Source organism: Pseudophryne corroboree, chromosome 2 (genome assembly GCF_028390025.1).
Source record: "Pseudophryne corroboree isolate aPseCor3 chromosome 2, aPseCor3.hap2, whole genome shotgun sequence".
Lineage (NCBI taxonomy): Eukaryota > Metazoa > Chordata > Amphibia > Anura > Myobatrachidae > Pseudophryne > Pseudophryne corroboree.
In genome coordinates this window covers 805,045,850-805,058,662 of record NC_086445.1, presented here as the reverse complement: position 1 = coordinate 805,058,662, position 12,813 = coordinate 805,045,850, and the positions used below count along the sequence as shown (strand labels likewise).

Below are 12,813 nucleotides of genomic sequence, written 5' to 3'. Positions count from 1 at the left end.
GACAGGACCCACTAGCCCTTTGGGGAGACAGAGGGAGAGTCTGCCAGCACACACCAAAAAGCGCTATATATGACAGGGATAGCCTTATGATTAAGTGCTCCCTTATAGCTGCTTTTATATTAATATATTGCCATTTATTCTGCCCCCCCTCTCTGTTATACCCTGTTTCTGTAGTGCAGTGCAGGGGAGAGACCTGGGAGCCTTCCTGACCAGCGGAGCTGTGACAGAAAATGGCGCCGTGTGCTGAGGAGATAGGCCCCGCCCCTTTTTCGGCGGGCTCGTCTCCCGCTATTTAGTACATTTAGGCAGGGGTAAATATCTCCATATAGCCTCTGGGGCTATATGTGAGGTATTTTTAGCCTTTTTAAAGGTTTTCATTTGCCTCCCAGGGCGCCCCCCCCCAGCGCCCTGCACCCTCAGTGACTGCCGTGTGAAGTGTGCTGAGAGGAAAATGGCGCACAGCTGCAGTGCTGTGCGCTACCTTAAGAAGACTGCAGGAGTCTTCAGCCGCCGATTCTGGACCTCTTCTTGCTTCAGCATCTGTGAGGGGGCCGGCGGCGTGGCTCCGGTGACCATCCAGGCTGTACCTGTGATCGTCCCTCTGGAGCTTCATGTCCAGTAGCCAAGAAGCCAATCCATCCTGCACGCAGGTGAGTTCACTTCTTCTCCCCTCTGTCCCTCGTTGCAGTGATCCTGTTGCCAGCAGGAATCACTGTAAAATAAAAAACCTAAGCTAAACTCTCTAAGCAGCTCTTTATGAGAGCCACCTAGAATTGCACCCTTCTCGGCCGGGCACAAAAATCTAACTGGAGTCTGGAGGAGGGTCATAGGGGGAGGAGCCAGTACACACCACCTGACCTGTAAAAGCTTTACTTTTGTGCCCTGTCTCCTGCGGAGCCGCTATTCCCCATGGTCCTTTCAGGAACCCCAGCATCCACTTAGGACGATAGAGAAACACAGGTTGTTGATCTTGCACCGAACTAGATTCAGAAATACAGGGAATTATATAGGAGCCAGAAATGGACGATCATATATTGGAAATCCCTATCTGTCCGTATGGCGGTGCGCCCAGGGTCATAAAAACGAAGTACATATGTATCTACAAAGAGAAAAAAAGTATGACACTAGTTTGGGCGCACTCTTATTATTGTTTTCTTTTAAATTATGATCATATGAGAAATGATAATGACATCTTAAGCTTGTACTCTACACCTCATTAGAAAACTAAAGACTAAATATATACTGCACGTATCACCATGTATGAAAATGATATCAGGAAGGAACACCACTGAATGTATACAAGATAATGAGTGGAATGTTCAGATCCTTAATTATGCCTGGATAATTGCATAATGGAGGGTGGCTACATCACAAGCAACCTCCGTCTGCCAAGGATCTGTACAAACTTGGTTTGTATTAATGCAACCCTGGATAGGGTAGGGTTAGTGAATGAGAGAGCCCACACACTATATGCTGATATCTAGTAGTTACCCACTGTCTTAAATTGGTGAACTTATTAGGAAAATAGTTGGAATCAGTAAAGTAGTGATACTGCTGTTGGCGTTCTTGCCCTAGGTAGATCTTCCTACTTCACCGGGTATTCCCTAGTAGTCACCCGTCTAGGTACTGACCCAGCCCGCCTCCGTTTAGCTTCCAAGATCGGACGAGATTGGGCGTGAACGGAGGGGTATGGTCGTAGAGAGAAATTGCCCTACATCGCCAATGAGAGTGCACCGAAACGGAAGGATGGGTTCCTTCTCGGGAGGAGAATTATTGTAAGAAAAAGACGTGAATCTGCTGTCCCCGTTAGACTGGCGGGACGTGTCCCGTGGTGGACTAGTCCGCCTGAATCGTGGATGAGAGTTCACAGAAGGAAGAAAAGTGAGAATGAAGAAAAAGAATTACACAGTTATATAGGACACCTATATGGACGTTCTCAATTTCTTGCAGTCATCTGTTGGATTTCAATTGTTATGCGTCTTTGATAAGCAGTATAGTACAGATGATACAATAAAGAAGAAAAGCGTAAGGTGCCGAGAAATAAACTCACTAAATATTCACTTATGACAGTGGAAAAGTATAAATTTGTTTTGAACAGTGGTGGGCATGCGGTTTTTGCCTAGAAAATATCTGTATTTTTTTGTTTGAGAGGTAAAAAATACACACAGAATTGATTGAGTATACACTCCTATGAGAGGGTGTTGCAGGTAGTGTTTCTGCTTGGAATACCTGCTAGTCTTACAGAAAAATAAGTAAATTGTTTAAGTATACACACAGACTCATTTGTATATCAATACCTATGTAAGTTTTGAGAAAAAAGATTTTTTGTGTTTTTAGGAAAAGTCTGATTGTGTACCTGCTGGAACAGCAGGAAGACAGATTGTTTAAGGATGCACAACTTATCGGGGTATTGCAGGTAATGTTCCTGCTAACCAGAAATAATAATTGAAACAAAAATGGTTAAAGAATACATATCACATATTCAGATGTCAGACATAGGAGGTGCCCTTTGGAAGACACACCTGTTATGAGGAATAGGATATCCACTATTTCAATGACAGATGTGCAAAATTTACCCTAAGCGAGATAAGGAGAATATTGGATATCACTCATTACTGATGTCAGACATAGAAGGTGCCCCTTGGAAATGCAGAAAATTCAATTGTTATTAATACACACTCAGACTTATTTGTATATAAAGACCTATGAGAGGGTATTTTAGGTGGTGTTCCTGCTTGTTAGAACAATCCTGTGTTCTGAAACAGGTCTAATTATGTGCCTGCTAGAACAGCAGGAAGACAAATTGTTATGAATAAGCACACCTAAGGTGGGGTGTTGCAGGTATTATTCCTGCTGATATCACATATTCAAATGTAAGACATAGGAGGTGCCCCTTGGAAGGCACACCTGTTGTAGGGAATGAGATATCTATTATTTCAATGACTGATTGGCAAAAAATGCCCTAAACAAGATAAAGAGAATATTGGATATCACCCATTCCTGATGTCAGACATGAGAGGTGCCCCTTGGAAAAACGCGTTTCACCCGGTAACGGGCTTGTTCACTTTCTTTCTGTGCAGCTAAAGGAAGTCTGAAGCCTGGCTTTTTAATGGAGCCAGCAATTGCTGTAATAGGTCATGTGGGCGGGAATAGTCTGAACTAGTATTCTGATTGGGAGAGAGACTGTCAGTCTTTGTTAAGCCAGAGTGGGGCGGAAGTTTAACTTGGTGCTTCCGCCCTCACTGTATGTCTGTGTAGTAAACAAAGAAAGTACCTATGTATATAGAAACCACTAGTGTGGGCTGTGTATATATTTGGAAATGGCCCGTAGGGTTTATAATGGTGGGCCGCATAAGCGGTGTGCGGCGGACGAGATATGTGGGCGGGGGTCATTACATCCGCTTCCGCCCTGCTGGGCTGAAGCGGGTTGTCATGGTGACTGTGTCTAGCGTGTAAGGGCCGCGATCGGCGGTGTGGTGACGCTAGAAGAGTGTGTGGGCGGAAGTCGTTACATACACTTCCGCCCGTTGTGGGTTCTGACTGGTTACTATGGAGGATGTATTCAGTTACTACGGTAACTGGACGTGCACTGTGTTTGGCTGTGAGTGGAATTGGACTGCTGGGCTAGTATTCTTACTTTTGAACATGGTGAATATATTAAAGTGTGTTGGTAAATGAACAAAAATACAAATAAAAAAAATAGAAACTGAAGAAACAGGAAAAAACACGACACTACAGCATATTTACCAAACTCGGGAGGGGGGGGGGGGGGGGGGGGGGGGGAAATAAAGAGGGGGGGGGGGGGGGAGGAGGGGAAAAAAGGCGATCTGAGTGTATGGTGCTTGCTGGACTGGATATGTTGGTGTTTATTGTGTGGAATGGGAAAATTTGATTATGTGGGAGGGGAATGCTAAATGGTGTATATAATGTGTGAGTCAGTGAAAGTTATAAGCTGTGATGAGTATGTTACTATGTATATATATATATACATATATATATATATAAGTGTGTGTGTGTGTAAATGGGGAATGTGAGACTGGGTTGGCAAGTTGATATTGGGTGTGCGGGATTGGGGAATGTGTGGAATTGGAAGTGTGAAGGAAGATAAAAAGTGTAGGAGTATGAATTCTGCCTGGATTGGCATTACCTGGACCTGATGTTGTGGTGTGACATGATTGTGCTGTGTATAGTTGTTGATGCATAGGGCGGGGGAGAGGGGGGGGGGGGGGAGGGTTTTGTGGGGGGGGGGGGGGGGGGGGTGTTTGGGGAAGGGAAAAAAAAAAAAAAAAAAAGGGGGGAGGTGAAAAGGGGGATGGTGGTGTGGTGATGGAAAGTGTGTTGGTGTACATGGAGGACCCTAGGTGTGCGGGTGATGTGACATGAGGATATAAATGGATTGCAATTAATAAGTGGCATAACGTGGGTGTGAGGTGTGGATGGGAGAGGTGATAGGATGATGTGGATGGGGCGCCTGAAAATTAGATTTTGGGAGTGCTATACAAGTGGGGTCTCACAAGAAAACACTGTAATTAATATTCTCATTGAGGCCATTGGGTCGCAGACCATTAAGCCTAAAGGTCCATTCACTCTCTTTTTTCAAGAGTTCTTTCGTAATATCCCCGCCTCTGATTCCTAGGTGAATTTGTTCCAAGCCAAAAATCTTGAAATCGTTCTGGTGATCCTTATGTGATCCTAGTGTCATACTTTTTCTCTTTGTAGATACATATGAACTCCTCACCCTTGTAAGGCAAAACTTCCATGTGCCTTTTAGAATCTGCATCTCCTGTCCACTGCCGAGTCCACAATCCTCTCCTGGCAGAAATGGACATTGCGTTTATTTTAGATGCCAGCCGGCAAATATCCCTCTGTGCATCTCTCATGTATAAGACAGCGTCTTTAATATGCTTAACGGTTAGCAATATAGTGTCCCTATCTAGGGTATCAATGTTTTCCTACAGGGAATCTGACCACGCAGCTGCAGCACTGCACATCCATGCTGAAGCAATAGCCGGTCTCAGTATAATTCCTGAGTGTGTATATACAGACTTCAGGATAGCCTCCTGCTTTCTATCCGCAGGTTCCTTTAGGGCGGCCGTGTCCGGAGACGGTAGTGCCACCTTTTTAGACAGACGTGTGAGCGCTTTATCCACCCTAGGGGATGTCTCCCAACGTGACCTGTCCTCTGGCGGGAAAGGGTACGCCATTAGTAACTTTTTTGAAATTACCAGTTTTTTATCGGGGGAAGCCCACGCTTCTTCACACACTTCATTTAATTCATCAGATAGGGGAAACACCACTGGTAGCTTTTTCTCCCCAAACATAATACCCTTTTTTGTGGTACCTGGGGTAATATCAGAAATGTGCAACACATTTTTCATTGCCGTAATCATATAACGAATGGCTCTATTGGAATGTACACTAGTCTCATCGTCGTCGACACTGGAGTCAGACTCAGTGTCGACATCTGTATCTGCCATCTGAGGTAGTGGGCGTTTTAGAGCCCCTGATGACTTTTGAGACGCCTGGGCAGGCACGGGCTGAGCAGCCGGCTGTCCCACATCTGCTATGTCGTCAAACCTTTTATGTAAGGAGTTGACACTGTCGCGTAATTCCTTCCACATGTCCATCCATTCAGGTGTCGACCCCGCAGGGGGTGACATCACATTTATCGGCACCTGCTCCGCCTCCACATCAAACATGTCGACACAGTCGTACCGACACACCGCACACACACAGGGAATGCTCTGACTGAGGACAGGACCCCACAAAGTCCTTTGGGGAGACAGAGAGAGAGTATGCCAGCACACACCAGAGCGCTATAATAATACAGGGATACCCACTACACACAGTGATTTTTTTCCCCTATAGCTGCTATAATACACAATTTGCGCCTAAATTTAGTGCCCCTCCCTCTCTTTTTTACCCTATTGAGCCTGGAAACTGCAGGGGAGAGCCTGGGAGCGATCCTGTGAGAGGAAAATGGCGCCAGTGTGCTGAGGGAGATAGCCCCGCCCCCTTCACGGTGGACTTCTCCCACTTTTTTCAGGATATTTTTGGCAGGGGATTTTACACATATATAGTCTTCCTGACTATATTATGTGTTTTTTTGCAAAGCTAAGATATTTATATTGCAGCCCAGGGGATGAGAGAAGAATTCCCGACAATTGCGGGTAACTAGCAGCTGAATTGAATAGCGTCGGGAGCTAATTCCCGGCGCTATTCATAAGTTGCCGAATTGAATTGACCCCAATATCTGCCATCTGGGTAAATGAACGTTTTTGCGACCCTGAGGGGGTCTTGTACCTGAGCCAAAGCGTCCTCCATGGATTTTCTCCATGTTTGTGTCTGAGAATCAGATTTTTCCAGCCTTTTAAACAATAAAGCCACATTTGCATTCAGTGTATTCAACATATTTACCCAATCAGCAGTCGGCTGTGCCGACAGAGACATACCCAACTCCTTTTCTGCGCCCTTAGTAACTTCCTCCGGGGAGGAACACTCATAGAATTTGTCGGCAGATAAGAACCACTTGGCCCATCTAGTCTGCCTCAGCCTCCGACATGTCGACACGTAGTACCGACACACCCACACTGGCCAAAAACAAGGGGACAGACCCACAGGGAAGCCTACAGAGAGAGAAACACAGAGGGAGTATGCCAGCTCACACCCCAGCGCCCATATACTACAATGCAATATTATATGTGGTTAGCGCTTGGTGGTCCGGGACAGCGTCTCTGCAGCGGCTGTGGAGAGAGAGAAAATGGCGCTGGTGAGCTGTGTGGCTAAGCCCCGCCCCTTCCCGGCGCGCTTCAGTCCCGCTCAAATTTGAAATATTTATACTGGCGGGGGTATTATATACGGTGCCCGGGCACCGAATATGCCTTTAGCCAGTCCTATTGACCCCAGTAACTGCTGCCCAGGGCGCTCCCCGTCCAGCGCCCTGCATCCTGTAAGTGCCGTTGGTGATGTGTGTGGGAGCATGGAGCGCAGCGCTACCGCTGCGCTGTACCTCCGTTACTGAAGTCTTCTGCTGTCTGTCGTCTTCTGTTCTTCTAATACTCACTCGGCTTCTTTCTTCTGGCTTCTGTGAGGGGGGTGACGGCGTGGCTCCGGGAACAAGCAGCTAGGCGAACCAAGTGATCGAACCCTCTGGAGCTAATGGTGTCCAGTAGCCTAAGAAGCAGAGCCCTTGAACTAAGAATAAGTAGGTCTGACTTCTCTCCCCTCAGTCCCACGATGCAGGGATCCTGTAGCCAGCAGGTCTCCCTGAAAATAAAAAAGCCTAACATAAGTCTTTTCCAGAGAAACTCAGTAGAGCTCCCCTAGTGTGTGTCCAGTCACTCCTAGGCACAGAGTCTAACTGAGGTCTGGAGGAGGGGCATAGAGGGAGGAGCCAGTTCACACCCAGTCAAAAGTCTTTTTAGTGTGCCCATGTCTCCTGCGGATCCGTCTATACCCCATGGTCCTTTTGGAGTCCCCAGCATCCTCTAGGACGTAAGAGAAAGTAGTCTTATGGGGAATTCAATTGTTTCGCCGACAGGAACCCATTTGTGCTTGCACAATCCTAAGGTGGCAAGAAGAAACATGCCCAAACTCAAATTATTGGGTGCCCAATTCTTTGCAGGGGTTTACCCACTTCATGGCACTAATTCAATTGTTTATGCACACACGATCTCCCATCCATCTAATGACTGGAGATCAGGGAACATTATTCAATTACTTTTTGTAACGAGCTGATGACTAAACATGGCACTGCAGGGCATTAAGTACAAATGCTGAGTAACTGACAATGCTTTAATGGTTAGCCTAATGCTTTGGAATCCAAAGTGTTACATGATATAGCTTATTTGTAGAACTATGTATAAAAAAATCAAAATATTAAACTGAGTAGACAGATCTTGTGCTTGAAAATGAAAATACAGCTGTCAGAGTACACAGGCTATCTTTAGAAAGCCACATCCCTAGTAACAGGTATGTACAACTGGGCGCAACACCTCTAACATAAAAAATATATCTTTAGGGTTTTGTTCTTATACATCGGTGACAAACTGTACCATGCAAGTGATGTAGTACTGAGAAGCCCTCAGATGTAAATTGATTACACATACAGATGTGTCCCTACAAATCTTGCCTCAATATGCCATGCAGCGGGAGATGACTGGCATGAGTGAGCTGGCAAGTCTCCATCAACGTCGGACATCTTTTTATTTTTGTAGAAAACTTATCTTATTTGCATCACTATGTGAATAAATTGCACAAGCAGACACTGCTGATTAAAATATGAGGCATACCTATATTGTGTGTGCGTCTGTGACTAACTGCAAAGTGCTACGTTACAGTTTTCTACGGAAAACACTGTAGCATAGCATTTCGTATGCAGATAAAAACACGGTCGCACACAGAATATAGGCATGCTGCATATAATAAGATTTCACTTACCGGTAAATCTATTTCTCGTAGTCCGTAGAGGATGCTGGGACTCCGTAAGGACCATGGGGAATAGACGGGCTCCGCAGGAGATAGGGCACTTTAAGAAAGCTTTGGACTCTGGGTGTGCACTGGCTCCTCCCTCTATGCCCCTCCTCCAGACCTCAGTTAGGGAAACTGTGCCCAGAGGAGATGGACAGTACGAGGAAGGATTTTTGTAAATCTAAGGGCGAGATCCATACCAGCCACACCAATCACACCGTATAACTTGCGATACATTACCCAGTCAACAGTATGAACAACAACATAGCCTCGGTTCAACCGATAAACTATAACATAACCCTTATGTAAGCAACAACTATATACAAGTCTTGCAGAAGAAGTCCGCACTTGGGACGGGCGCCCAGCATCCTCTACGGACTACGAGAAATAGATTTACCGGTAAGTAAAATCTTATTTTCTCTAACGTCCTTGAGGATGCTGGGACTCCGTAAGGACCATGGGGATTATACCTAAGCTCCCAAACGGGCGGGAGAGTGCGGATGACTCTGCAGCACCGATTGAGCAAACATGAGGTCCTCCTCAGCCAGGGTATCAAACTTGTAGAACTTTGCAAAGGTGTTTGAACCCGACCAAATAGCAGCTCGGCACAATTGCAATGCCGAGACCCCTCGGGCAGCCGCCCAAGAAGAGCCCACTTTCCTCGTGGAATGGGCCTTAACCGATTTAGGCAATGGCAAACCTGCCGTAGAATGCGCCTGCTGAATCGTATTACAGATCCAATACAAGCAATAGTCTGCTTTGAAGCAGGAGCGCCAACCTTGTTGGCCGCATACAGAACAAACAGAGCTTCAGTCTTCCTGATTCTAGCCGTTCTGGTCACATAAATCTTCAAAGCCCTGACCACATCCAGGGACTCGGAATCCTCCAAGTCCCGTGTAGCCACAGGCACGACAAAAGGTTGGTTCAAATGAAAAGATGAGACCACTTTTGGCAGAAAGTGAGGACGAGTCCTCAACTCTGCCCTATCCACGTGAAAAACCAAGTATGGGCTTTTATGTGATAAAGCCGCCAATTCTGAAACACGTCTTGCCGAAGCCGAAGCCAATGCCAACAACATAACCACTTTCCACGTGAGGTATTTCAACTCCACAGTTTTGAGTGGTTCAAACCAAGGTGACTTGAGGAAACGTAACACCACGTTAAGATCCCAAGGCGTCACCGGAGGCACAAAGGGGAGGCTGAATATGCAGCACACCCTTCACAAAAGTCTGTACTTCAGGAAGAGAGACATTCTCTTTGAAAGAAAATGGATAAGGCCGAAATTTGGACCTTTATGGACCCTAATTTTAGGCCCAAAGTCACTCCTGTTTGAAGGAAGTGAAGTAGAAGGCCCAAATGGAACTCCTCCGTAGGAGCAGCTCTGGCCTCACACCAAGAAACATATTTTCACCATATACGGTGATGTTTTAACGTCACGTTTTTCCTAGCCGGAAATCCCTTTTTCCGCTAGGATCCGGCGTTCAACCGCCATGCCGTCAAATGCAGCCGCGGTAAGTCTTGGAACAGACAGGGCCCCTGCCGCAGCAGGCCCTGCCTTAGAGGAAGAGGCCACGGATCTTCTGTGAGCAACTCTTGCAGCTCCGGATACCAAGTCCTCCGTGGCCAATCTGGAACAATGAGGATTGTTCTGACCCTGCTTATTCTTATTTTCTCTAACGTCCTAAGTGGATGCTGGGGACTCCGTCAGGACCATGGGGAATAGCGGCTCCGCAGGAGACAGGGCACAAAAATAAAGCTTTAGGATTAGGTGGTGTGTACTGGCTCCTCCCCCTATGACCCTCCTCCAAGCCTCAGTTAGGTTTTTGTGCCCGTCCGAGCAGGGTGCAATCTAGGTGGCTCTCCTAAAGAGCTGCTTAGAAAAAGTTTTTAGGTTTTTTATTTTCAGTGAGTCCTGCTGGCAACAGGCTCACTGCATCGAGGGACTTAGGGGAGAGAATTTCAACTCACTTGCGTGCAGGATGGATTGGATTCTTAGGCTACTGGACACCATTAGCTCCAGAGGGAGTCGGAACACAGGTCTCACCCTGGGGTTCGTCCCGGAGCCGCGCCGCCGACCCCCCTTAGAGATGCTGAAGATTGAAGGTCCGGAAACAGGCGGCAGAAGGCTCTTCAGTCTTCATGAAGGTAGCGCACAGCACTGCAGCTGTGCGCCATTGTTGTCACACACTTCACACCAAGCGGTCACGGAGGGTGCAGGGCGCTGCTGGGGGCGCCCTGGGCAGCAATATTTAATACCTTTATGGCAAAAGAATACATCACATATAGCCATTGAGGCTATATGTATGTATTTAACCCATGCCAGATATCTAAAACTCCGGGAGAAAAGCCCGTCGAAATAGGGGGCGGGGCTTATTCTCCTCAGCACACAGCGCCATTTTCCTGCTCAGCTCCGCTGTGAGGAAGGCTCCCAGGACTCTCCCCTGCACTGCACTACAGAAACAGGGTAAAACAGAGAGGGGGAGCATTTTTTGGCGATATTTTGATATATTTAAGCTGCTATAAGGAACAACACTTATATAAGGTTGTTCCCATATATATTATGGCGCTTGGGTGTGTGCTGGCAAACTCTCCCTCTGTCTCCCCAAAGGGCTAGTGGGGTCCTGTCTTCGATAAGAGCATTCCCTGTGTGTCTGCTGTGTGTCGGTACGTATGAGGACGATGTTGGTGTGGAGGCAGAGCAATTGCCGATAATGGTGATGTCACCCCCCAGGGAGTCGACACCGGAATGGATGGCTTTGTTTATGGAATTACGTGATAATGTCAGCACATTACAAAAATCAGTTGACGACATGAGACGGCCGGCAAACCAGTTAGTACCTGCCCAGGCGTCTCAGACACCGTCAGGGGCTGTAAAGCGCCCTTTACCTCAGTCGGTCGACACAGACCCAGACACTGAATCTAGTGTCGACGGTGATGAAACAAACGTATTTTCAAGTAGGGCCACACGTTATATGATCACGGCAATGAAGGAGACTTTGCATATCTCTGATACTGCAAGTACCACAAAAAGGGGTATTATGTGGGGGGTAAAAAAAACTACCTGTAGTTTTTCCTGAATCAGAGGAATTAAATGATGTATGTGATGAAGCGTGGGTTAACCCAGATAGAAAAGTGCTAATTTCAAAAAAGTTATTAGCATTATACCCTTTCCCGCCAGAGGTTAGGGCGCGCTGGGAAACACCCCCTAGGGTGGATAAGGCGCTCACACGCTTATCAAAACAAGTGGCGTTACCGTCTCCTGATACGGCCGCCCTCAGGGATCCAGCTGATAGGAGACTGGAAACTACCCTAAAAAGTATATACACACATACTGGTGTTATACTGCGACCAGCCATCGCCTCAGCCTGGATGTGCAGTGCTGGGGTCGTCTGGTTGGATTCCCTGACTGAAAATATTGATACCCTGGATAGGGACAGTATTTTATTGACTATAGAGCAATTAAATGATGCTTTCCTTTATATGCGAGATGCTCAGAGAGATATTTGCACTCTGGCATCGAGAGTAAATGCGATGTCCATATCTGCCAGAAGGAGTTTATGGACGCGACAGTGGTCAGGTGATGCGGATTCCAAACGACATATGGAAGTATTGCCGTATAAAGGGGAGGAATTATTTGGCGTCGGTCTATCGGATCTGGTGGCCACGGTAACTGCCGGAAAATCCACCTTTTTACCTCAGACCCCCTCCCAACAGAAAAAGACACCGTCTTTTCAGCCGCAGTCCTTTCGGTCCTATAAGAACAAGCGGACAAAAGGACAGTCATATCTGCCTCGGGGCAGAGGAAGGGGTAAGAGAGGGCAGCAAGCAGCCCCTGCCCAGGAACAGAAGCCCTCTCAGGGTTCTGCAAAGCCCTCAGCATGACGCTGGGGCCTTACAAGCGGACTCAGCAGCGGTGGGGGGTCGACTCAAGAATTTCAGCGCACAGTGGGCTTGCTCACAGGTGGACCCCTGGATCCTGCAGGTAGTATCTCAGGGTTACAGGTTGGAATTCGAGAAGTCTCCCCCTCGCAGGTTCCTAAAGTCTGCTTTGCCAACGTCTCCCTCAGACAGGGCGACGGTATTGGAAGCCATTCACAAGCTGTTTTCTCAGCAGGTGATAGTCAAGGTACCCCTCCTACAACAGGGAAAGGGGTATTACTCCACGCTATTTGTGGTACCGAAGCCGGACGGCTCGGTAAGACCTATTCTAAATCTGAAATCTTTGAACCTGTACATACAAAAATTCAAGTTCAAGATGGAGTCACTCAGAGCAGTGATAGCGAATCTGGAAGAAGGGGACTTTATGGTGTCCCTGGACATAAAGGATGCTTACCTGCATGTCCC

General features: G+C 47.0%; 1 protein-coding gene and 1 pseudogene across 4 annotated transcripts in view; both read right to left on the bottom strand.

Annotated features, from left to right (window-relative positions):
• The window catches only part of KDM6A (lysine demethylase 6A), a 435,435-nt gene that overhangs the window by 88,938 nt on the left and 333,684 nt on the right, over positions 1-12,813 (bottom strand). The gene's annotated exons all lie outside the window — the stretch shown is intronic.
• On the bottom strand, positions 1,583-1,701 carry LOC135052267 (5S ribosomal RNA; annotated as a pseudogene).